This window comes from Hypomesus nipponensis, chromosome 9, assembly GCF_054491055.1.
Source record: "Hypomesus nipponensis isolate SF chromosome 9, ASM5449105v1, whole genome shotgun sequence".
Classification (NCBI taxonomy): Eukaryota; Metazoa; Chordata; class Actinopteri; order Osmeriformes; family Osmeridae; genus Hypomesus; species Hypomesus nipponensis.
Genome location: NC_140369.1, coordinates 27251315 through 27274507, shown reverse-complemented (window position 1 = coordinate 27274507; position 23193 = coordinate 27251315). Strand labels below are relative to the sequence as shown.

At 56.1% G+C, this 23193-nt stretch overlaps 31 non-coding genes across 31 annotated transcripts; all 31 read right to left on the bottom strand.

The window, feature by feature from the left end:
- Positions 1-290: 290 nt before the first annotated feature.
- Positions 291-363, bottom strand: trnam-cau (transfer RNA methionine (anticodon CAU)). The gene has a single exon. It is a non-coding gene; the product is annotated as a tRNA-Met (tRNA).
- A 201-nt stretch (positions 364-564) lies between these two features.
- Positions 565-637, bottom strand: trnam-cau (transfer RNA methionine (anticodon CAU)). The gene has a single exon. It is a non-coding gene; the product is annotated as a tRNA-Met (tRNA).
- A 659-nt stretch (positions 638-1296) lies between these two features.
- trnam-cau (transfer RNA methionine (anticodon CAU)) lies at positions 1297-1369 on the bottom strand. The gene has a single exon. It is a non-coding gene; the product is annotated as a tRNA-Met (tRNA).
- A 937-nt stretch (positions 1370-2306) lies between these two features.
- trnam-cau (transfer RNA methionine (anticodon CAU)) lies at positions 2307-2379 on the bottom strand. The gene has a single exon. It is a non-coding gene; the product is annotated as a tRNA-Met (tRNA).
- Positions 2380-3041: 662 nt separating this feature from the next.
- On the bottom strand, positions 3042-3114 carry trnam-cau (transfer RNA methionine (anticodon CAU)). Its single transcript has one exon. It is a non-coding gene; the product is annotated as a tRNA-Met (tRNA).
- A 708-nt stretch (positions 3115-3822) lies between these two features.
- Positions 3823-3895, bottom strand: trnam-cau (transfer RNA methionine (anticodon CAU)). The gene has a single exon. It is a non-coding gene; the product is annotated as a tRNA-Met (tRNA).
- Positions 3896-4831: 936 nt separating this feature from the next.
- Positions 4832-4904, bottom strand: trnam-cau (transfer RNA methionine (anticodon CAU)). Its single transcript has one exon. It is a non-coding gene; the product is annotated as a tRNA-Met (tRNA).
- Positions 4905-5564: 660 nt separating this feature from the next.
- Positions 5565-5637, bottom strand: trnam-cau (transfer RNA methionine (anticodon CAU)). Its single transcript has one exon. It is a non-coding gene; the product is annotated as a tRNA-Met (tRNA).
- Positions 5638-6574: 937 nt separating this feature from the next.
- Positions 6575-6647, bottom strand: trnam-cau (transfer RNA methionine (anticodon CAU)). Its single transcript has one exon. It is a non-coding gene; the product is annotated as a tRNA-Met (tRNA).
- A 660-nt stretch (positions 6648-7307) lies between these two features.
- On the bottom strand, positions 7308-7380 carry trnam-cau (transfer RNA methionine (anticodon CAU)). Its single transcript has one exon. It is a non-coding gene; the product is annotated as a tRNA-Met (tRNA).
- Positions 7381-8088: 708 nt separating this feature from the next.
- On the bottom strand, positions 8089-8161 carry trnam-cau (transfer RNA methionine (anticodon CAU)). The gene has a single exon. It is a non-coding gene; the product is annotated as a tRNA-Met (tRNA).
- Positions 8162-9098: 937 nt separating this feature from the next.
- trnam-cau (transfer RNA methionine (anticodon CAU)) lies at positions 9099-9171 on the bottom strand. Its single transcript has one exon. It is a non-coding gene; the product is annotated as a tRNA-Met (tRNA).
- Positions 9172-9831: 660 nt separating this feature from the next.
- Positions 9832-9904, bottom strand: trnam-cau (transfer RNA methionine (anticodon CAU)). Its single transcript has one exon. It is a non-coding gene; the product is annotated as a tRNA-Met (tRNA).
- Positions 9905-11848: 1944 nt separating this feature from the next.
- On the bottom strand, positions 11849-11921 carry trnam-cau (transfer RNA methionine (anticodon CAU)). The gene has a single exon. It is a non-coding gene; the product is annotated as a tRNA-Met (tRNA).
- Positions 11922-12122: 201 nt separating this feature from the next.
- On the bottom strand, positions 12123-12195 carry trnam-cau (transfer RNA methionine (anticodon CAU)). The gene has a single exon. It is a non-coding gene; the product is annotated as a tRNA-Met (tRNA).
- A 431-nt stretch (positions 12196-12626) lies between these two features.
- On the bottom strand, positions 12627-12699 carry trnam-cau (transfer RNA methionine (anticodon CAU)). Its single transcript has one exon. It is a non-coding gene; the product is annotated as a tRNA-Met (tRNA).
- A 201-nt stretch (positions 12700-12900) lies between these two features.
- trnam-cau (transfer RNA methionine (anticodon CAU)) lies at positions 12901-12973 on the bottom strand. The gene has a single exon. It is a non-coding gene; the product is annotated as a tRNA-Met (tRNA).
- Positions 12974-13174: 201 nt separating this feature from the next.
- trnam-cau (transfer RNA methionine (anticodon CAU)) lies at positions 13175-13247 on the bottom strand. Its single transcript has one exon. It is a non-coding gene; the product is annotated as a tRNA-Met (tRNA).
- A 432-nt stretch (positions 13248-13679) lies between these two features.
- Positions 13680-13752, bottom strand: trnam-cau (transfer RNA methionine (anticodon CAU)). Its single transcript has one exon. It is a non-coding gene; the product is annotated as a tRNA-Met (tRNA).
- Positions 13753-14689: 937 nt separating this feature from the next.
- On the bottom strand, positions 14690-14762 carry trnam-cau (transfer RNA methionine (anticodon CAU)). The gene has a single exon. It is a non-coding gene; the product is annotated as a tRNA-Met (tRNA).
- Positions 14763-15422: 660 nt separating this feature from the next.
- trnam-cau (transfer RNA methionine (anticodon CAU)) lies at positions 15423-15495 on the bottom strand. Its single transcript has one exon. It is a non-coding gene; the product is annotated as a tRNA-Met (tRNA).
- Positions 15496-16710: 1215 nt separating this feature from the next.
- On the bottom strand, positions 16711-16783 carry trnam-cau (transfer RNA methionine (anticodon CAU)). Its single transcript has one exon. It is a non-coding gene; the product is annotated as a tRNA-Met (tRNA).
- A 201-nt stretch (positions 16784-16984) lies between these two features.
- Positions 16985-17057, bottom strand: trnam-cau (transfer RNA methionine (anticodon CAU)). The gene has a single exon. It is a non-coding gene; the product is annotated as a tRNA-Met (tRNA).
- Positions 17058-19737: 2680 nt separating this feature from the next.
- On the bottom strand, positions 19738-19810 carry trnam-cau (transfer RNA methionine (anticodon CAU)). Its single transcript has one exon. It is a non-coding gene; the product is annotated as a tRNA-Met (tRNA).
- A 430-nt stretch (positions 19811-20240) lies between these two features.
- On the bottom strand, positions 20241-20313 carry trnam-cau (transfer RNA methionine (anticodon CAU)). Its single transcript has one exon. It is a non-coding gene; the product is annotated as a tRNA-Met (tRNA).
- Positions 20314-20514: 201 nt separating this feature from the next.
- trnam-cau (transfer RNA methionine (anticodon CAU)) lies at positions 20515-20587 on the bottom strand. The gene has a single exon. It is a non-coding gene; the product is annotated as a tRNA-Met (tRNA).
- Positions 20588-21017: 430 nt separating this feature from the next.
- On the bottom strand, positions 21018-21090 carry trnam-cau (transfer RNA methionine (anticodon CAU)). Its single transcript has one exon. It is a non-coding gene; the product is annotated as a tRNA-Met (tRNA).
- A 201-nt stretch (positions 21091-21291) lies between these two features.
- Positions 21292-21364, bottom strand: trnam-cau (transfer RNA methionine (anticodon CAU)). The gene has a single exon. It is a non-coding gene; the product is annotated as a tRNA-Met (tRNA).
- A 431-nt stretch (positions 21365-21795) lies between these two features.
- Positions 21796-21868, bottom strand: trnam-cau (transfer RNA methionine (anticodon CAU)). Its single transcript has one exon. It is a non-coding gene; the product is annotated as a tRNA-Met (tRNA).
- A 201-nt stretch (positions 21869-22069) lies between these two features.
- Positions 22070-22142, bottom strand: trnam-cau (transfer RNA methionine (anticodon CAU)). Its single transcript has one exon. It is a non-coding gene; the product is annotated as a tRNA-Met (tRNA).
- Positions 22143-22343: 201 nt separating this feature from the next.
- On the bottom strand, positions 22344-22416 carry trnam-cau (transfer RNA methionine (anticodon CAU)). Its single transcript has one exon. It is a non-coding gene; the product is annotated as a tRNA-Met (tRNA).
- Positions 22417-23193: the final 777 nt, after the last annotated feature.

Sequence of the window (23193 nt, the reverse complement as noted above, 5' to 3'; positions counted from 1 at the left end):
TGCCGTGCTTCTATTCCATTTTTAAACAGAAGTGACAAGACGACCTTCAGATTATGAGACTGACACGCTGCTTACTGCGCCAACGAGGCATGCTGCGTGGCAGTGGCCCTCCCCCCACCCTGGTCAGAAGGTGCTGTGGAAACGGCGCTTGACGGCCTGCCAGGTATCGGCGGAGAAAAAAAAGCGCAGCCCGGTTGCTGGCTGAAGATCACCAGCTGCAAACACCCTCTGCCGTGCGTCCATTCCATTTTGAAACGGACGTGACAATGTCCTACTTTTTCTAAAATACCTGCCCCGTGTGAGGCTCGAACTCACGACCTTCAGATTATGAGACTGACGCGCTGCCTACTGCGCCAACGAGGCATGCTGCATGGCAGTGGCCCTCCCCCCACCCAGGTCATAAGGTGCTGTGGAAACGGCGCTTGACGGCCTGCCAGGTATCGGCGGAGAAAAAAAAGCGCAGCCCGGTTGCTGGCTGAAGATCACCAGCTGCAAACACCCTCTGCCGTGCGTCCATTCCATTTTGAAACGGACGTGACAATGTCCTACTTTTTCTAAAATACCTGCCCCGTGTGAGGCTCGAACTCACGACCTTCAGATTATGAGACTGACGCGCTGCCTACTGCGCCAACGAGGCATGCTGCATGGCAGTGGCCCTCCCCCCACCCAGGTCATAAGGTGCTGTGGAAACGGCGCTTGACGGCCTGCCAGGTATCGGCGGAGAAAAAAAAGCGCAGCCCGGTTGCTGGCTGAAGATCACCAGCTGCAAACACCCTCTGCCGTGCGTCCATTCCATTTTGAAACGGAAGTGACAAGACGACCTTCAGATTATGAGACTGACGCGCTGCCTACTGCGCCAACGAGGCATGCTGCATGGCAGTGGCCCTCCCCCACCCAGGTCAGAAGGTGCTGTGGAAAAGGCGCTTGACGGCCTGCCAGGTATCGGCGAAAAAAAAAAAAGCGCAGCCCGGTTGCTGGCTGAAGATCACCAGCTGCAAACACCCTCTGCCGTGCTTCTATTCCATTTTGAAACAGAAGTGACAAGACGACCTTCAGATTATGAGACTGACACGCTGCTTACTGCGCCAACGAGGCATGCTGCGTGGCATTGGCCCTCCCCCCACCCTGGTCAGAAGGTGCTGTGGAAAAGGCGCTTGACGGCCTGCCAGGTATCGGCGGAGAAAAAAAAGCGCAGCCCGGTTGCTGGCTGAAGATCACCAGCTGCAAACACCCTCTGCCGTGCGTCCATTCCATTTTGAAACGGACGTGACAATGTCCTACTTTTTCTAAAATACCTGCCCCGTGTGAGGCTCGAACTCACGACCTTCAGATTATGAGACTGACGCGCTGCCTACTGCGCCAACGAGGCATGCTGCATGGCAGTGGCCCTCCCCCCACCCAGGTCATAAGGTGCTGTGGAAACGGCGCTTGTCGGCCTGCCAGGTATCGGCGGAGAAAAAAAAGCGCAGCCCGGTTGCTGGCTGAAGATCACCAGCTGCAAACACCCTCTGCCGTGCGTCCATTCCATTTTGAAACGGAAGTGACAAGACGACCTTCAGATTATGAGACTGACGCGCTGCCTACTGCGCCAACGAGGCATGCTGCATGGCAGTGGCCCTCCCCCCACCCAGGTCAGAAGGTGCTGTGGAAAAGGCGCTTGACGGCCTGCCAGGTATCGGCGGAGAAAAAAAAGCGCAGCCCGGTTGCTGGCTGAAGATCACCAGCTGCAAACACCCTCTGCCGTGCGTCCATTCCATTTTGAAACGGACGTGGCAATGTCCTACCTACTTTTTCTAAAATACCTGCCCCGTGTGAGGCTCGAACTCACGACCTTCAGTTTATGAGACTGACGCGCTGCATACTTCGCCAACGAGGCATGCTGCATGGCAGTGGCCCTCCCCCCACCCAGGTCAGAAGGTGCTGTGGAAAAGGCGCTTGACGGCCTGCCAGGTATCGGCAGAGAAAAAAAAGCGCAGCCCGGTTGCTGGCTGAAGATCACCAGCTGCAAACACCCTCTGCCGTGCTTCTATTCCATTTTGAAACAGAAGTGACAAGACGACCTTCAGATTATGAGACTGACACGCTGCTTACTGCGCCAACGAGGCATGCTGCGTGGCAGTGGCCCTCCCCCCACCCTGGTCAGAAGGTGCTGTGGAAAAGGCGCTTGACGGCCTGCCAGGTATCGGCGGAGAAAAAAAAGCGCAGCCCGGTTGCTGGCTGAAGATCACCAGCTGCAAACACCCTCTGCCGTGCGTCCATTCCATTTTGAAACGGACGTGACAATGTCCTACTTTTTCTAAAATACCTGCCCCGTGTGAGGCTCGAACTCACGACCTTCAGATTATGAGACTGACGCGCTGCCTACTGCGCCAACGAGGCATGCTGCATGGCAGTGGCCCTCCCCCCACCCAGGTCATAAGGTGCTGTGGAAACGGCGCTTGACGGCCTGCCAGGTATCGGCGGAGAAAAAAAAGCGCAGCCCGGTTGCTGGCTGAAGATCACCAGCTGCAAACACCCTCTGCCGTGCGTCCATTCCATTTTGAAACGGAAGTGACAAGACGACCTTCAGATTATGAGACTGACGCGCTGCCTACTGCGCCAACGAGGCATGCTGCATGGCAGTGGCCCTCCCCCCACCCAGGTCAGAAGGTGCTGTGGAAAAGGCGCTTGACGGCCTGCCAGGTATCGGCGAAAAAAAAAAAAAAGCGCAGCCCGGTTGCTGGCTGAAGATCACCAGCTGCAAACACCCTCTGCCGTGCTTCTATTCCATTTTGAAACAGAAGTGACAAGACGACCTTCAGATTATGAGACTGACACGCTGCTTACTGCGCCAACGAGGCATGCTGCGTGGCAGTGGCCCTCCCCCCACCCTGGTCAGAAGGTGCTGTGGAAACGGCGCTTGACGGCCTGCCAGGTATCGGCGGAGAAAAAAAAGCGCAGCCCGGTTGCTGGCTGAAGATCACCAGCTGCAAACACCCTCTGCCGTGCGTCCATTCCATTTTGAAACGGACGTGACAATGTCCTACTTTTTCTAAAATACCTGCCCCGTGTGAGGCTCGAACTCACGACCTTCAGATTATGAGACTGACGCGCTGCCTACTGCGCCAACGAGGCATGCTGCATGGCAGTGGCCCTCCCCCCACCCAGGTCATAAGGTGCTGTGGAAACGGCGCTTGTCGGCCTGCCAGGTATCGGCGGAGAAAAAAAAGCGCAGCCCGGTTGCTGGCTGAAGATCACCAGCTGCAAACACCCTCTGCCGTGCGTCCATTCCATTTTGAAACGGAAGTGACAAGACGACCTTCAGATTATGAGACTGACGCGCTGCCTACTGCGCCAACGAGGCATGCTGCATGGCAGTGGCCCTCCCCCCACCCAGGTCAGAAGGTGCTGTGGAAAAGGCGCTTGACGGCCTGCCAGGTATCGGCGGAGAAAAAAAAGCGCAGCCCGGTTGCTGGCTGAAGATCACCAGCTGCAAACACCCTCTGCCGTGCGTCCATTCCATTTTGAAACGGACGTGGCAATGTCCTACCTACTTTTTCTAAAATACCTGCCCCGTGTGAGGCTCGAACTCACGACCTTCAGTTTATGAGACTGACGCGCTGCCTACTTCGCCAACGAGGCATGCTGCATGGCAGTGGCCCTCCCCCCACCCTGGTCAGAAGGTGCTGTGGAAAAGGCGCTTGACGGCCTGCCAGGTATCGGCGGAGAAAAAAAAGCGCAGCCCGGTTGCTGGCTGAAGATCACCAGCTGCAAACACCCTCTGCCGTGCGTCCATTCCATTTTGAAACGGACGTGACAATGTCCTACTTTTTCTAAAATACCTGCCCCGTGTGAGGCTCGAACTCACGACCTTCAGATTATGAGACTGACGCGCTGCCTACTGCGCCAACGAGGCATGCTGCATGGCAGTGGCCCTCCCCCCACCCAGGTCATAAGGTGCTGTGGAAACGGCGCTTGTCGGCCTGCCAGGTATCGGCGGAGAAAAAAAAGCGCAGCCCGGTTGCTGGCTGAAGATCACCAGCTGCAAACACCCTCTGCCGTGCGTCCATTCCATTTTGAAACGGAAGTGACAAGACGACCTTCAGATTATGAGACTGACGCGCTGCCTACTGCGCCAACGAGGCATGCTGCATGGCAGTGGCCCTCCCCCCACCCAGGTCAGAAGGTGCTGTGGAAAAGGCGCTTGACGGCCTGCCAGGTATCGGCGGAGAAAAAAAAGCGCAGCCCGGTTGCTGGCTGAAGATCACCAGCTGCAAACACCCTCTGCCGTGCGTCCATTCCATTTTGAAACGGACGTGGCAATGTCCTACCTACTTTTTCTAAAATACCTGCCCCGTGTGAGGCTCGAACTCACGACCTTCAGTTTATGAGACTGACGCGCTGCCTACTTCGCCAACGAGGCATGCTGCATGGCAGTGGCCCTCCCCCCACCCAGGTCAGAAGGTGCTGTGGAAAAGGCGCTTGACGGCCTGCCAGGTATCGGCAGAGAAAAAAGAGGCAGCCCGGTTGCTGGCTGAAGATCACCAGCTGCAAACACCCTCTGCCGTGCTTCTATTCCATTTTGAAACAGAAGTGACAAGACGACCTTCAGATTATGAGACTGACACGCTGCTTACTGCGCCAACGAGGCATGCTGCGTGGCAGTGGCCCTCCCCCCACCCTGGTCAGAAGGTGCTGTGGAAACGGCGCTTGACGGCCTGCCAGGTATCGGCGGAGAAAAAAAAGCGCAGCCCGGTTGCTGGCTGAAGATCACCAGCTGCAAACACCCTCTGCCGTGCGTCCATTCCATTTTGAAACGGACGTGACAATGTCCTACTTTTTCTAAAATACCTGCCCCGTGTGAGGCTCGAACTCACGACCTTCAGATTATGAGACTGACGCGCTGCCTACTGCGCCAACGAGGCATGCTGCATGGCAGTGGCCCTCCCCCCACCCAGGTCATAAGGTGCTGTGGAAACGGCGCTTGACGGCCTGCCAGGTATCGGCGGAGAAAAAAAAGCGCAGCCCGGTTGCTGGCTGAAGATCACCAGCTGCAAACACCCTCTGCCGTGCGTCCATTCCATTTTGAAACGGAAGTGACAAGACGACCTTCAGATTATGAGACTGACTCGCTGCCTACTGCGCCAACGAGGCATGCTGCATGGCAGTGGCCCTCCCCCCACCCAGGTCAGAAGGTGCTGTGGAAAAGGCGCTTGACGGCCTGCCAGGTATCGGCGAAAAAAAAAAAAGCGCAGCCCGGTTGCTGGCTGAAGATCACCAGCTGCAAACACCCTCTGCCGTGCTTCTATTCCATTTTGAAACAGAAGTGACAAGACGACCTTCAGATTATGAGACTGACACGCTGCTTACTGCGCCAACGAGGCATGCTGCGTGGCAGTGGCCCTCCCCCCACCCTGGTCAGAAGGTGCTGTGGAAACGGCGCTTGACGGCCTGCCAGGTATCGGCGGAGAAAAAAAAGCGCAGCCCGGTTGCTGGCTGAAGATCACCAGCTGCAAACACCCTCTGCCGTGCGTCCATTCCATTTTGAAACGGACGTGACAATGTCCTACTTTTTCTAAAATACCTGCCCCGTGTGAGGCTCGAACTCACGACCTTCAGATTATGAGACTGACGCGCTGCCTACTGCGCCAACGAGGCATGCTGCATGGCAGTGGCCCTCCCCCCACCCAGGTCATAAGGTGCTGTGGAAACGGCGCTTGTCGGCCTGCCAGGTATCGGCGGAGAAAAAAAAGCGCAGCCCGGTTGCTGGCTGAAGATCACCAGCTGCAAACACCCTCTGCCGTGCGTCCATTCCATTTTGAAACGGAAGTGACAAGACGACCTTCAGATTATGAGACTGACGCGCTGCCTACTGCGCCAACGAGGCATGCTGCATGGCAGTGGCCCTCCCCCCACCCAGGTCAGAAGGTGCTGTGGAAAAGGCGCTTGACGGCCTGCCAGGTATCGGCGGAGAAAAAAAAGCGCAGCCCGGTTGCTGGCTGAAGATCACCAGCTGCAAACACCCTCTGCCGTGCGTCCATTCCATTTTGAAACGGACGTGGCAATGTCCTACCTACTTTTTCTAAAATACCTGCCCCGTGTGAGGCTCGAACTCACGACCTTCAGTTTATGAGACTGACGCGCTGCATACTTCGCCAACGAGGCATGCTGCATGGCAGTGGCCCTCCCCCCACCCAGGTCAGAAGGTGCTGTGGAAAAGGCGCTTGACGGCCTGCCAGGTATCGGCAGAGAAAAAAAAGCGCAGCCCGGTTGCTGGCTGAAGATCACCAGCTGCAAACACCCTCTGCCGTGCTTCTATTCCATTTTGAAACAGAAGTGACAAGACGACCTTCAGATTATGAGACTGACACGCTGCTTACTGCGCCAACGAGGCATGCTGCGTGGCAGTGGCCCTCCCCCCACCCTGGTCAGAAGGTGCTGTGGAAACGGCGCTTGACGGCCTGCCAGGTATCGGCGGAGAAAAAAAAGCGCAGCCCGGTTGCTGGCTGAAGATCACCAGCTGCAAACACCCTCTGCCGTGCGTCCATTCCATTTTGAAACGGACGTGACAATGTCCTACTTTTTCTAAAATACCTGCCCCGTGTGAGGCTCGAACTCACGACCTTCAGATTATGAGACTGACGCGCTGCCTACTGCGCCAACGAGGCATGCTGCATGGCAGTGGCCCTCCCCCCACCCAGGTCATAAGGTGCTGTGGAAACGGCGCTTGACGGCCTGCCAGGTATCGGCGGAGAAAAAAAGCGCAGCCCGGTTGCTGGCTGAAGATCACCAGCTGCAAACACCCTCTGCCGTGCGTCCATTCCATTTTGAAACGGAAGTGACAAGACGACCTTCAGATTATGAGACTGACGCGCTGCCTACTGCGCCAACGAGGCATGCTGCATGGCAGTGGCCCTCCCCCCACCCAGGTCAGAAGGTGCTGTGGAAAAGGCGCTTGACGGCCTGCCAGGTATCGGCGAAAAAAAAAAAAAGCGCAGCCCGGTTGCTGGCTGAAGATCACCAGCTGCAAACACCCTCTGCCGTGCTTCTATTCCATTTTGAAACAGAAGTGACAAGACGACCTTCAGATTATGAGACTGACACGCTGCTTACTGCGCCAACGAGGCATGCTGCGTGGCAGTGGCCCTCCCCCCACCCTGGTCAGAAGGTGCTGTGGAAACGGCGCTTGACGGCCTGCCAGGTATCGGCGGAGAAAAAAAAGCGCAGCCCGGTTGCTGGCTGAAGATCACCAGCTGCAAACACCCTCTGCCGTGCGTCCATTCCATTTTGAAACGGACGTGACAATGTCCTACTTTTTCTAAAATACCTGCCCCGTGTGAGGCTCGAACTCACGACCTTCAGATTATGAGACTGACGCGCTGCCTACTGCGCCAACGAGGCATGCTGCATGGCAGTGGCCCTCCCCCCACCCAGGTCATAAGGTGCTGTGGAAACGGCGCTTGTCGGCCTGCCAGGTATCGGCGGAGAAAAAAAAGCGCAGCCCGGTTGCTGGCTGAAGATCACCAGCTGCAAACACCCTCTGCCGTGCGTCCATTCCATTTTGAAACGGAAGTGACAAGACGACCTTCAGATTATGAGACTGACGCGCTGCCTACTGCGCCAACGAGGCATGCTGCATGGCAGTGGCCCTCCCCCCACCCAGGTCAGAAGGTGCTGTGGAAAAGGCGCTTGACGGCCTGCCAGGTATCGGCGGAGAAAAAAAAGCGCAGCCCGGTTGCTGGCTGAAGATCACCAGCTGCAAACACCCTCTGCCGTGCGTCCATTCCATTTTGAAACGGACGTGGCAATGTCCTACCTACTTTTTCTAAAATACCTGCCCCGTGTGAGGCTCGAACTCACGACCTTCAGTTTATGAGACTGACGCGCTGCCTACTTCGCCAACGAGGCATGCTGCATGGCAGTGGCCCTCCCCCCACCCTGGTCAGAAGGTGCTGTGGAAAAGGCGCTTGACGGCCTGCCAGGTATCGGCGGAGAAAAAAAAGCGCAGCCCGGTTGCTGGCTGAAGATCACCAGCTGCAAACACCCTCTGCCGTGCGTCCATTCCATTTTGAAACGGACGTGACAATGTCCTACTTTTTCTAAAATACCTGCCCCGTGTGAGGCTCGAACTCACGACCTTCAGATTATGAGACTGACGCGCTGCCTACTGCGCCAACGAGGCATGCTGCATGGCAGTGGCCCTCCCCCCACCCAGGTCATAAGGTGCTGTGGAAACGGCGCTTGTCGGCCTGCCAGGTATCGGCGGAGAAAAAAAAGCGCAGCCCGGTTGCTGGCTGAAGATCACCAGCTGCAAACACCCTCTGCCGTGCGTCCATTCCATTTTGAAACGGAAGTGACAAGACGACCTTCAGATTATGAGACTGACGCGCTGCCTACTGCGCCAACGAGGCATGCTGCATGGCAGTGGCCCTCCCCCCACCCAGGTCAGAAGGTGCTGTGGAAAAGGCGCTTGACGGCCTGCCAGGTATCGGCGGAGAAAAAAAAGCGCAGCCCGGTTGCTGGCTGAAGATCACCAGCTGCAAACACCCTCTGCCGTGCGTCCATTCCATTTTGAAACGGACGTGGCAATGTCCTACCTACTTTTTCTAAAATACCTGCCCCGTGTGAGGCTCGAACTCACGACCTTCAGTTTATGAGACTGACGCGCTGCCTACTTCGCCAACGAGGCATGCTGCATGGCAGTGGCCCTCCCCCCACCCAGGTCAGAAGGTGCTGTGGAAAAGGCGCTTGACGGCCTGCCAGGTATCGGCAGAGAAAAAAAGAGGCAGCCCGGTTGCTGGCTGAAGATCACCAGCTGCAAACACCCTCTGCCGTGCTTCTATTCCATTTTGAAACAGAAGTGACAAGACGACCTTCAGATTATGAGACTGACACGCTGCTTACTGCGCCAACGAGGCATGCTGCGTGGCAGTGGCCCTCCCCCCACCCTGGTCAGAAGGTGCTGTGGAAACGGCGCTTGACGGCCTGCCAGGTATCGGCGGAGAAAAAAAAGCGCAGCCCGGTTGCTGGCTGAAGATCACCAGCTGCAAACACCCTCTGCCGTGCGTCCATTCCATTTTGAAACGGACGTGACAATGTCCTACTTTTTCTAAAATACCTGCCCCGTGTGAGGCTCGAACTCACGACCTTCAGATTATGAGACTGACGCGCTGCCTACTGCGCCAACGAGGCATGCTGCATGGCAGTGGCCCTCCCCCCACCCAGGTCATAAGGTGCTGTGGAAACGGCGCTTGACGGCCTGCCAGGTATCGGCGGAGAAAAAAAAGCGCAGCCCGGTTGCTGGCTGAAGATCACCAGCTGCAAACACCCTCTGCCGTGCGTCCATTCCATTTTGAAACGGAAGTGACAAGACGACCTTCAGATTATGAGACTGACTCGCTGCCTACTGCGCCAACGAGGCATGCTGCATGGCAGTGGCCCTCCCCCCACCCAGGTCAGAAGGTGCTGTGGAAAAGGCGCTTGACGGCCTGCCAGGTATCGGCGAAAAAAAAAAAAGCGCAGCCCGGTTGCTGGCTGAAGATCACCAGCTGCAAACACCCTCTGCCGTGCTTCTATTCCATTTTGAAACAGAAGTGACAAGACGACCTTCAGATTATGAGACTGACACGCTGCTTACTGCGCCAACGAGGCATGCTGCGTGGCAGTGGCCCTCCCCCCACCCTGGTCAGAAGGTGCTGTGGAAACGGCGCTTGACGGCCTGCCAGGTATCGGCGGAGAAAAAAAAGCGCAGCCCGGTTGCTGGCTGAAGATCACCAGCTGCAAACACCCTCTGCCGTGCGTCCATTCCATTTTGAAACGGACGTGACAATGTCCTACTTTTTCTAAAATACCTGCCCCGTGTGAGGCTCGAACTCACGACCTTCAGATTATGAGACTGACGCGCTGCCTACTGCGCCAACGAGGCATGCTGCATGGCAGTGGCCCTCCCCCCACCCAGGTCATAAGGTGCTGTGGAAACGGCGCTTGTCGGCCTGCCAGGTATCGGCGGAGAAAAAAAAGCGCAGCCCGGTTGCTGGCTGAAGATCACCAGCTGCAAACACCCTCTGCCGTGCGTCCATTCCATTTTGAAACGGAAGTGACAAGACGACCTTCAGATTATGAGACTGACGCGCTGCCTACTGCGCCAACGAGGCATGCTGCATGGCAGTGGCCCTCCCCCCACCCAGGTCAGAAGGTGCTGTGGAAAAGGCGCTTGACGGCCTGCCAGGTATCGGCGGAGAAAAAAAAGCGCAGCCCGGTTGCTGGCTGAAGATCACCAGCTGCAAACACCCTCTGCCATGCGTCCATTCCATTTTGAAACGGACGTGGCAATGTCCTACCTACTTTTTCTAAAATACCTGCCCCGTGTGAGGCTCGAACTCACGACCTTCAGTTTATGAGACTGACGCGCTGCCTACTTCGCCAACGAGGCATGCTGCATGGCAGTGGCCCTCCCCCCACCCAGGTCAGAAGGTGCTGTGGAAAAGGCGCTTGACGGCCTGCCAGGTATCGGCAGAGAAAAAAAAGCGCAGCCCGGTTGCTGGCTGAAGATCACCAGCTGCAAACACCCTCTGCCGTGCTTCTATTCCATTTTGAAACAGAAGTGACAAGACGACCTTCAGATTATGAGACTGACACGCTGCTTACTGCGCCAACGAGGCATGCTGCGTGGCAGTGGCCCTCCCCCCACCCTGGTCAGAAGGTGCTGTGGAAACGGCGCTTGACGGCCTGCCAGGTATCGGCGGAGAAAAAAAAGCGCAGCCCGGTTGCTGGCTGAAGATCACCAGCCTAAAATACCCTCTGCCGTGCGTCCATTCCATTTTGAAACGGACGTGACAATGTCCTACTTTTTCTAAAATACCTGCCCCGTGTGAGGCTCGAACTCACAACCTTCATATTATGAGACTGACGCGCTGCCTACTGCGCCAACGAGGCATGCTGCATGGCAGTGGCCCTCCCCCCACCCAGGTCAGAAGGTTCTGTGGAAACGGCGCTTGACGGCCTGCCAGGTATCGGCGAAGGAAAAAAAAGCGCAGCCCGGTTGCTGGCTGATGATCACCAGCTGCAAACACCCTCTGCCGTGCTTCCATTCCATTTTGAAACAGAAGTGACAAGACGACCTTCAGATTATGAGACTGACACGCTGCTTACTGCGCCAACGAGGCATGCTGCGTGGCAGTGGCCCTCCCCCCACCCTGGTCAGAAGGTGCTGTGGAAACGGCGCTTGACGGCCTGCCAGGTATCGGCGGAGAAAAAAAAGCGCAGCCCGGTTGCTGGCTGAAGATCACCAGCTGCAAACACCCTCTGCCGTGCGTCCATTCCATTTTGAAACGGACGTGACAATGTCCTACTTTTTCTAAAATACCTGCCCCGTGTGAGGCTCGAACTCACGACCTTCAGATTATGAGACTGACGCGCTGCCTACTGCGCCAAAGAGACATGCTGCATGGCAGTGGCCCTCCCCCCACCCTGGTCAGAAGGTGCTGTGGAAACGGCGCTTGACGGCCTGCCAGGTATCGGCGGAGAAAAAAAAGCGCAGCCCGGTTGCTGGCTGAAGATCACCAGCTGCAAACACCCTCTGCCGTGCTTCCATTCCATTTTGAAACGGAAGTGACAAGACGACCTTCAGATTATGAGACTGACACGCTGCTTACTGCGCCAACGAGGCATGCCGCATGGCAGTGGCCCTCCCCCCACCCAGGTCAGAAGGTGCTGTGGAAAAGGCGCTTGACAGCCTGCCAGTTATCGGCGGACAAAAAAAAGCGCAGCCCGGTTGCTGGCTGAAGATCACCAGCCTAAAATACCCTCTGCCGTGCGTCCATTCCATTTTGAAACGGACGTGACAATGTCCTACTTTTTCTAAAATACCTGCCCCGTGTGAGGCTCGAACTCACAACCTTCAGATTATGAGACTGACGCGCTGCCTACTGCGCCAACGAGGCATGCTGCATGGCAGTGGCCCTCCCCCCACCCAGGTCAGAAGGTGCTGTGGAAACGGCGCTTGACAGCCTGCCAGTTATCGGCGGACAAAAAAAAGCGCAGCCCGGTTGCTGGCTGAAGATCACCAGCCTAAAATACCCTCTGCCGTGCGTCCATTCCATTTTGAAACGGACGTGACAATGTCCTACTTTTTCTAAAATACCTGCCCCGTGTGAGGCTCGAACTCACAACCTTCAGATTATGAGACTGACGCGCTGCCTACTGCGCCAACGAGGCATGCTGCATGGCAGTGGCCCTCCCCCCACCCAGGTCAGAAGGTTCTGTGGAAACGGCGCTTGACGGCCTGCCAGGTATCGGCGAAGGAAAAAAAAGCGCAGCCCGGTTGCTGGCTGATGATCACCAGCTGCAAACACCCTCTGCCGTGCTTCCATTCCATTTTGAAACGGAAGTGACAAGACGACCTTCAGATTATGAGACTGACACGCTGCTTACTGCGCCAACGAGGCATGCCGCATGGCAGTGGCCCTCCCCCCACCCAGGTCAGAAGGTGCTGTGGAAAAGGCGCTTGACAGCCTGCCAGTTATCGGCGGACAAAAAAAAGCGCAGCCCGGTTGCTGTCTGAAGATCACCAGCCTAAAATACCCTCTGCCGTGCGTCCATTCCATTTTGAAACGGACGTGACAATGTCCTACTTTTTCTAAAATACCTGCCCCGTGTGAGGCTCGAACTCACGACCTTCAGATTATGAGACTGACGCGCTGCCTACTGCGCCAACGAGGCATTCTGCATGGCAGTGGCCCTCCCCACACCCAGGTCAGAAGGTGCTGTGGAAAAGGCGCTTGACAGCCTGCCAGTTATCGGCGGACAAAAAAAAGCGCAGCCCGGTTGCTGGCTGAAGATCACCAGCCTAAAATAACCTCTGCCGTGCGTCCATTCCATTTTGAAACGGACGTGACAATGTCCTACTTTTTCTAAAATACCTGCCCCGTGTGAGGCTCGAACTCACGACCTTCAGATTATGAGACTGACGCGCTGCCTACTGCGCCAACGAGGCATGCTGCATGGCAGTGGCCCTCCCCCCACCCAGGTCAGAAGGTGCTGTGGAAAAGGCGCTGGACGGCCTGCCAGGTATCGGCGGAGAAAAAAAAGCGCAGCCCGGTTGCTGGCTGAAGATCACCAGCTGCAAACACCCTCTGCCGTGCGTCCATTCCATTTTGAAACGGACGTGACAATGTCCTACTTTTTCTAAAATACCTGCCCCGTGTGAGGCTCGAACTCACGACCTTCAGATTATGAGACTGACGCGCTGCCTACTGCGCCAACGAGGCATGCTGCATGGCAGTGGCCCTCCCCCCACCCAGGTCAGAAGGTGCTGTGGAAACGGCGCTTGACGGCCTGCCAGGTATCGGCGGAGGAAAAAAAAGCGCAGCCCGGTTGCTGGCTGAAGATCACCAGCTGCAAACACCCTCTGCCGTGCGTCCATTCCATTTTGAAACGGAAGTGACAAGACGACCTTCAGATTATGAGACTGACACGCTGCTTACTGCGCCAACGAGGCATTCTGCATGGCAGTGGCCCTCCCCCCACCCAGGTCAGAAGGTGCTGTGGAAAAGGCGCTTGAAAGCCTGCCAGTTATCGCCGGACAAAAAAAAAGCGCAGCCCGGTTGCTGGCTGAAGATCACCAGCTGCAAACACCCTCTGCCGTGCGTCCATTCCATTTTGAAACGGACGTGACAATGTCCTACTTTTTCTAAAATACCTGCCCCGTGTGAGGCTCGAACTCACGACCTTCAGATTATGAGACTGACGCGCTGCCTACTGCGCCAACGAGGCATGCTGCATGGCAGTGGCCCTCCCCCCACCCAGGTCATAAGGTGCTGTGGAAACGGCGCTTGTCGGCCTGCCAGGTATCGGCGGAGAAAAAAAAGCGCAGCCCGGTTGCTGGCTGAAGATCACCAGCTGCAAACACCCTCTGCCGTGCGTCCATTCCATTTTGAAACGGAAGTGACAAGACGACCTTCAGATTATGAGACTGACGCGCTGCCTACTGCGCCAACGAGGCATGCTGCATGGCAGTGGCCCTCCCCCCACCCAGGTCAGAAGGTGCTGTGGAAAAGGCGCTTGACGGCCTGCCAGGTATCGGCGGAGAAAAAAAAGCGCAGCCCGGTTGCTGGCTGAAGATCACCAGCTGCAAACACCCTCTGCCGTGCGTCCATTCCATTTTGAAACGGACGTGGCAATGTCCTACCTACTTTTTCTAAAATACCTGCCCCGTGTGAGGCTCGAACTCACGACCTTCAGTTTATGAGACTGACGCGCTGCCTACTTCGCCAACGAGGCATGCTGCATGGCAGTGGCCCTCCCCCCACCCAGGTCAGAAGGTGCTGTGGAAAAGGCGCTTGACGGCCTGCCAGGTATCGGCAGAGAAAAAAAGAGGCAGCCCGGTTGCTGGCTGAAGATCACCAGCTGCAAACACCCTCTGCCGTGCTTCTATTCCATTTTGAAACAGAAGTGACAAGACGACCTTCAGATTATGAGACTGACACGCTGCTTACTGCGCCAACGAGGCATGCTGCGTGGCAGTGGCCCTCCCCCCACCCTGGTCAGAAGGTGCTGTGGAAACGGCGCTTGACGGCCTGCCAGGTATCGGCGGAGAAAAAAAAGCGCAGCCCGGTTGCTGGCTGAAGATCACCAGCTGCAAACACCCTCTGCCGTGCGTCCATTCCATTTTGAAACGGACGTGACAATGTCCTACTTTTTCTAAAATACCTGCCCCGTGTGAGGCTCGAACTCACGACCTTCAGATTATGAGACTGACGCGCTGCCTACTGCGCCAACGAGGCATGCTGCATGGCAGTGGCCCTCCCCCCACCCAGGTCATAAGGTGCTGTGGAAACGGCGCTTGACGGCCTGCCAGGTATCGGCGGAGAAAAAAAGCGCAGCCCGGTTGCTGGCTGAAGATCACCAGCTGCAAACACCCTCTGCCGTGCGTCCATTCCATTTTGAAACGGAAGTGACAAGACGACCTTCAGATTATGAGACTGACTCGCTGCCTACTGCGCCAACGAGGCATGCTGCATGGCAGTGGCCCTCCCCCCACCCAGGTCAGAAGGTGCTGTGGAAAAGGCGCTTGACGGCCTGCCAGGTATCGGCGAAAAAAAAAAAAAGCGCAGCCCGGTTGCTGGCTGAAGATCACCAGCTGCAAACACCCTCTGCCGTGCTTCTATTCCATTTTGAAACAGAAGTGACAAGACGACCTTCAGATTATGAGACTGACACGCTGCTTACTGCGCCAACGAGGCATGCTGCGTGGCAGTGGCCCTCCCCCCACCCTGGTCAGAAGGTGCTGTGGAAACGGCGCTTGACGGCCTGCCAGGTATCGGCGGAGAAAAAAAAGCGCAGCCCGGTTGCTGGCTGAAGATCACCAGCTGCAAACACCCTCTGCCGTGCGTCCATTCCATTTTGAAACGGACGTGGCAATGTCCTACTTTTTCTAAAATACCTGCCCCGTGTGAGGCTCGAACTCACGACCTTCAGATTATGAGACTGACGCGCTGCCTACTGCGCCAACGAGGCATGCTGCATGGCAGTGGCCCTCCCCCCACCCAGGTCATAAGGTGCTGTGGAAACGGCGCTTGTCGGCCTGCCAGGTATCGGCGGAGAAAAAAAAGCGCAGCCCGGTTGCTGGCTGAAGATCACCAGCTGCAAACACCCTCTGCCGTGCGTCCATTCCATTTTGAAACGGAAGTGACAAGACGACCTTCAGATTATGAGACTGACGCGCTGCCTACTGCGCCAACGAGGCATGCTGCATGGCAGTGGCCCTCCCCCCACCCAGGTCAGAAGGTGCTGTGGAAAAGGCGCTTGACGGCCTGCCAGGTATCGGCGGAGAAAAAAAAGCGCAGCCCGGTTGCTGGCTAAAGAGACCCCGCTGCAAACACCCTCTGCCGTGCGTCCATTCCATTTTGAAACGGACGTGGCAATGTCCTACCTACTTTTTCTAAAATACCTGCCCCGTGTGAGGCTCGAACTCACGACCTTCAGTTTATGAGACTGACGCGCTGCCTACTTCGCCAACGAGGCATGCTGCATGGCAGTGGCCCTCCCCCCACCCAGGTCAGAAGGTGCTGTGGAAAAGGCGCTTGACGGCCTGCCAGGTATCGGCAGAGAAAAAAAAGCGCAGCCCGGTTGCTGGCTGAAGATCACCAGCTGCAAACACCCTCTGCCGTGCTTCTATTCCATTTTGAAACAGAAGTGACAAGACGACCTTCAGATTATGAGACTGACGCGCTGCCTACTGCGCCAACGAGGCATGCTGCATGGCAGTGGCCCTCCCCCCACCCAGGTCAGAAGGTGCTGTGGAAAAGGCGCTTGACGGCCTGCCAGGTATCGGCGGAGAAAAAAAAGCGCAGCCCGGTTGCTGGCTGAAGATCACCAGCTGCAAACACCCTCTGCCGTGCATCCATTCCATTTTGAAACGGACGTGACAATGTCCTACCTACATTTTCTAAAATACCTGCCCTGTGTGAGGCTCGAACTCACGACCTTCAGATTATGAGACTGACGCACTGCCTACTGCGCCAACGAGGCATTCTGCATGGCAGTGGCCCTCCCCCCACCCAGGTCAGAAGGTGCTGTGGAAAAGGCGCTTGACAGCCTACCAGTTATCGGCGGACAAAAAAAAGCGCAGCCCGGTTGCTGGCTGAAGATCACCAGCTGAAAATACCCTCTGCCGTGCATCCATTCCATTTTGAAACGGACGTGACAATGTCCTACTTTTTCTAAAATACCTGCCCCGTGTGAGGCTCGAACTCACGACCTTCAGATTATGAGACTGACGCGCTGCCTACTGCGCCAACGAGGCATGCTGCATGGCAGTGGCCCTCCCCCCACCCAGGTCAGAAGGTGCTGTGGAAAAGGCGCTGGACGGCCTGCCAGGTATCGGCGGAGAAAAAAAAGCGCAGCCCGGTTGCTGGCTGAAGATCACCAGCTGCAAACACCCTCTGCCGTGCGTCCATTCCATTTTGAAACGGACGTGACAATGTCCTACTTTTTCTAAAATACCTGCCCCGTGTGAGGCTCGAACTCACGACCTTCAGATTATGAGACTGACGCGCTGCCTACTGCGCCAACGAGGCATGCTGCATGGCAGTGGCCCTCCCCCAACCTAGGTCAGAAGGTGCTGTGAAACGGCTCTTGACGGCCTGCCAGGTATCGGTGGAGGAAAAAAAAGCGCAGCCCGGTTGCTGGCTGAAGATCACCAGCTGCAAACACCCTCTGCCGTGCTTCCATTCCATTTTGAAACGGAAGTGACAAGACGACCTTCAGATTATGAGACTGACGCGCTGCCTACTGCGCCAACGAGGCATGCTGCATAGCAGTGGCCTTCCCCCCACCCAGGTCAGAAGGTGCTGTGGAAAAGGCGCTTAACGGCCTGCCAGGTATCGGCGGAGAAAAAAAAGCGCAGCCCGGTTGCTGGCTGAAGATCACCAGCTGCAAACACCCTCTGCCGTGCGTCCATTCCATTTTGAAACGGACGTGGCAATGTCCTACCTACTTTTTCTAAAATACCTGCCCCGTGTGAGGCTCGAACTCACGACCTTCAGTTTATGAGACTGACGCGCTGCCTACTTCGCCAACGAGGCATGCTGCATGGCAGTGGCCCTCCCCCCACCCAGGTCAGAAGGTGCTGTGGAAAAGGCGCTTGACGGCCTGCCAGGTATCGGCAGAGAAAAAAAGCGCAGCCCGGTTGCTGGCTGAAGATCACCAGCTGCAAACACCCTCTGCCGTGCTTCTATTCCATTTTGAAACAGAAGTGACAAGACGACCTTCAGATTATGAGACTGACACGCTGCTTACTGCGCCAACGAGGCATGCTGCGTGGCAGTGGCCCTCCCCCCACCCTGGTCAGAAGGTGCTGTGGAAACGGCGCTTGACGGCCTGCCAGGTATCGGCGGAGAAAAAAAAGCGCAGCCCGGTTGCTGGCTGAAGATCACCAGCCTAAAATACCCTCTGCCGTGCGTCCATTCCATTTTGAAACGGACGTGACAATGTCCTACTTTTTCTAAAATACCTGCCCCGTGTGAGGCTCGAACTCACAACCTTCATATTATGAGACTGACGCGCTGCCTACTGCGCCAACGAGGCATGCTGCATGGCAGTGGCCCTCCCCCCACCCAGGTCAGAAGGTTCTGTGGAAACGGCGCTTGACGGCCTGCCAGGTATCGGCGAAGGAAAAAAAAGCGCAGCCCGGTTGCTGGCTGATGATCACCAGCTGCAAACACCCTCTGCCGTGCTTCCATTCCATTTTGAAACAGAAGTGACAAGACGACCTTCAGATTATGAGACTGACACGCTGCTTACTGCGCCAACGAGGCATGCTGCGTGGCAGTGGCCCTCCCCCCACCCTGGTCAGAAGGTGCTGTGGAAACGGCGCTTGACGGCCTGCCAGGTATCGGCGGAGAAAAAAAAGCGCAGCCCGGTTGCTGGCTGAAGATCACCAGCTGCAAACACCCTCTGCCGTGCGTCCATTCCATTTTGAAACGGAAGTGACAAGACGACCTTCAGATTATGAGACTGACGCGCTGCCTACTGCGCCAACGAGGCATGCTGCATGGCAGTGGCCCTCCCCCCACCCAGGTCAGAAGGTGCTGTGGAAAAGGCGCTTGACGGCCTGCCAGGTATCGGCGGAGAAAAAAAAGCGCAGCCCGGTTGCTGGCTGAAGATCACCAGCTGCAAACACCCTCTGCCGTGCGTCCATTCCATTTTGAAACGGACGTGGCAATGTCCTACCTACTTTTTCTAAAATACCTGCCCCGTGTGAGGCTCGAACTCACGACCTTCAGTTTATGAGACTGACGCGCTGCCTACTTCGCCAACGAGGCATGCTGCATGGCAGTGGCCCTCCCCCCACCCAGGTCAGAAGGTGCTGTGGAAAAGGCGCTTGACGGCCTGCCAGGTATCGGCAGAGAAAAAAAAGCGCAGCCCGGTTGCTGGCTGAAGATCACCAGCTGCAAACACCCTCTGCCGTGCTTCTATTCCATTTTGAAACAGAAGTGACAAGACGACCTTCAGATTATGAGACTGACACGCTGCTTACTGCGCCAACGAGGCATGCTGCGTGGCAGTGGCCCTCCCCCCACCCTGGTCAGAAGGTGCTGTGGAAACGGCGCTTGACGGCCTGCCAGGTATCGGCGGAGAAAAAAAAGCGCAGCCCGGTTGCTGGCTGAAGATCACCAGCCTAAAATACCCTCTGCCGTGCGTCCATTCCATTTTGAAACGGACGTGACAATGTCCTACTTTTTCTAAAATACCTGCCCCGTGTGAGGCTCGAACTCACAACCTTCATATTATGAGACTGACGCGCTGCCTACTGCGCCAACGAGGCATGCTGCATGGCAGTGGCCCTCCCCCCACCCAGGTCAGAAGGTTCTGTGGAAACGGCGCTTGACGGCCTGCCAGGTATCGGCGAAGGAAAAAAAAGCGCAGCCCGGTTGCTGGCTGATGATCACCAGCTGCAAACACCCTCTGCCGTGCTTCCATTCCATTTTGAAACAGAAGTTACAAGACGACCTTCAGATTATGAGACTGACACGCTGCTTACTGCGCCAACGAGGCATGCTGCGTGGCAGTGGCCCTCCCCCCACCCTGGTCAGAAGGTGCTGTGGAAACGGCGCTTGACGGCCTGCCAGGTATCGGCGGAGAAAAAAAAGCGCAGCCCGGTTGCTGGCTGAAGATCACCAGCTGCAAACACCCTCTGCCGTGCGTCCATTCCATTTTGAAACGGACGTGACAATGTCCTACTTTTTCTAAAATACCTGCCCCGTGTGAGGCTCGAACTCACGACCTTCAGATTATGAGACTGACGCGCTGCCTACTGCGCCAACGAGACATGCTGCATGGCAGTGGCCCTCCCCCCACCCAGGTCAGAAGGTGCTGTGGAAACGGCGCTTGACGGCCTGCCAGGTATCGGCGGAGAAAAAAAAGCGCAGCCCGGTTGCTGGCTGAAGATCACCAGCTGCAAACACCCTCTGCCGTGCTTCCATTCCATTTTGAAACGGAAGTGACAAGACGACCTTCAGATTATGAGACTGACACGCTGCTTACTGCGCCAACGAGGCATGCCGCATGGCAGTGGCCCTCCCCCCACCCAGGTCAGAAGGTGCTGTGGAAAAGGCGCTTGACAGCCTGCCAGTTATCGGTGGACAAAAAAAAGCGCAGCCCGGTTGCTGGCTGAAGATCACCAGCCTAAAATACCCTCTGCCGTGCGTCCATTCCATTTTGAAACGGACGTGACAATGTCCTACTTTTTCTAAAATACCTGCCCCGTGTGAGGCTCGAACTCACAACCTTCAGATTATGAGACTGACGCGCTGCCTACTGCGCCAACGAGGCATGCTGCATGGCAGTGGCCCTCCCCCCACCCAGGTCAGAAGGTGCTGTGGAAACGGCGCTTGACAGCCTGCCAGTTATCGGCGGACAAAAAAAAGCGCAGCCCGGTTGCTGGCTGAAGATCACCAGCCTAAAATACCCTCTGCCGTGCGTCCATTCCATTTTGAAACGGACGTGACAATGTCCTACTTTTTCTAAAATACCTGCCCCGTGTGAGGCTCGAACTCACGACCTTCAGATTATGAGACTGACGCGCTGCCTACTGCGCCAACGAGACATGCTGCATGGCAGTGGCCCTCCCCCCACCCAGGTCAGAAGGTGCTGTGGAAACGGCGCTTGACGGCCTGCCAGGTATCGGCGGAGAAAAAAAAGCGCAGCCCGGTTGCTGGCTGAAGATCACCAGCTGCAAACACCCTCTGCCGTGCTTCCATTCCATTTTGAAACGGAAGTGACAAGACGACCTTCAGATTATGAGACTGACACGCTGCTTACTGCGCCAACGAGGCATGCCGCATGGCAGTGGCCCTCCCCCCACCCAGGTCAGAAGGTGCTGTGGAAAAGGCGCTTGACAGCCTGCCAGTTATCGGCGGACAAAAAAAAGCGCAGCCCGGTTGCTGGCTGAAGATCACCAGCCTAAAATACCCTCTGCCGTGCGTCCATTCCATTTTGAAACGGACGTGACAATGTCCTACTTTTTCTAAAATACCTGCCCCGTGTGAGGCTCGAACTCACAACCTTCAGATTATGAGACTGACGCGCTGCCTACTGCGCCAACGAGGCATGCTGCATGGCAGTGGCCCTCCCCCCACCCAGGTCAGAAGGTGCTGTGGAAACGGCGCTTGACAGCCTGCCAGTTATCGGCGGACAAAAAAAAGCGCAGCCCGGTTGCTGGCTGAAGATCACCAGCCTAAAATACCCTCTGCCGTGCGTCCATTCCATTTTGAAACGGACGTGACAATGTCCTACTTTTTCTAAAATACCTGCCCCGTGTGAGGCTCGAACTCACAACCTTCAGATTATGAGACTGACGCGCTGCCTACTGCGCCAACGAGGCATGCTGCATGGCAGTGGCCCTCCCCCCACCCAGGTCAGAAGGTTCTGTGGAAACGGCGCTTGACGGCCTGCCAGGTATCGGCGAAGGAAAAAAAAGCGCAGCCCGGTTGCTGGCTGATGATCACCAGCTGCAAACACCCTCTGCCGTGCTTCCATTCCATTTTGAAACGGAAGTGACAAGACGACCTTCAGATTATGAGACTGACACGCTGCTTACTGCGCCAACGAGGCATGCCGCATGGCAGTGGCCCTCCCCCCACCCAGGTCAGAAGGTGCTGTGGAAAAGGCGCTTGACAGCCTGCCAGTTATCGGCGGACAAAAAAAAGCGCAGCCCGGTTGCTGGCTGAAGATCACCAGCCTAAAATACCCTCTGCCGTGCGTCCATTCCATTTTGAAACGGACGTGACAATGTCCTACTTTTTCTAAAATACCTGTCCCGTGTGAGGCTCGAACTCACGACCTTCAGATTATGAGACTGACGCGCTGCCTACTGCGCCAACGAGGCATTCTGCATGGCAGTGGCCCTCCCCACACCCAGGTCAGAAGGTGCTGTGGAAAAGGCGCTTGACAGCCTGCCAGTTATCGGCGGACAAAAAAAAGCGCAGCCCGGTTGCTGGCTGAAGATCACCAGCCTAAAATAACCTCTGCCGTGCGTCCATTCCATTTTGAAACGGACGTGACAATGTCCTACTTTTTCTAAAATACCTGCCCCGTGTGAGGCTCGAACTCACGACCTTCAGATTATGAGACTGACGCGCTGCCTACTGCGCCAACCAGGCATGCTGCATGGCAGTGGCCCTCCCCCCACCCAGGTCAGAAGGTGCTGTGGAAAAGGCGCTGGACGGCCTGCCAGGTATCGGCGGAGAAAAAAAAGCGCAGCCCGGTTGCTGGCTGAAGATCACCAGCTGCAAACACCCTCTGCCGTGCGTCCATTCCATTTTGAAACGGACGTGACAATGTCCTACTTTTTCTAAAATACCTGCCCCGTGTGAGGCTCGAACTCACGACCTTCAGATTATGAGACTGACGCGCTGCCTACTGCGCCAACGAGGCATGCTGCATGGCAGTGGCCCTCCCCCCACCCAGGTCAGAAGGTGCTGTGGAAACGGCGCTTGACGGCCTGCCAGGTATCGGCGGAGGAAAAAAAAGCGCAGCCCGGTTGCTGGCTGAAGATCACCAGCTGCAAACACCCTCTGCCGTGCGTCCATTCCATTTTGAAACGGAAGTGACAAGACGACCTTCAGATTATGAGACTGACACGCTGCTTACTGCGCCAACGAGGCATTCTGCATGGCAGTGGCCCTCCCCCCACCCAGGTCAGAAGGTGCTGTGGAAAAGGCGCTTGAAAGCCTGCCAGTTATCGCCGGACAAAAAAAAAGCGCAGCCCGGTTGCTGGCTGAAGATCACCAGCTGCAAACACCCTCTGCCGTGCGTCCATTCCATTTTGAAACGGACGTGACAATGTCCTATTTTTTCTAAAATACCTGCCCCGTGTGAGGCTCGAACTCACGACCTTCAGATTATGAGACTGACGCGCTGCCTACTGCGCCAAAGCTGGCGAACATTCGTCTACCTGAGGGGGGGAAGAAAGGAAAGGAGGGGGGAGAAAGGGGGAAGAAGAAAAAGGAGGAAAAAAGAGGGGAAAAAGGAAAAAAGAAAGAAAAAAGGAGAGAAAAAGGGAAGGAAGGGATTTTTATGGCCCATACCTACATCACCAATGTTTTTAAAATGTTGAGGTATATCAGGAATCACAATTAAAACCTTATATTTCTATTTCTATAGACATATATATGGGATAAAAGTTAATCCCAAGGTTCTGGTTTGGCTAAA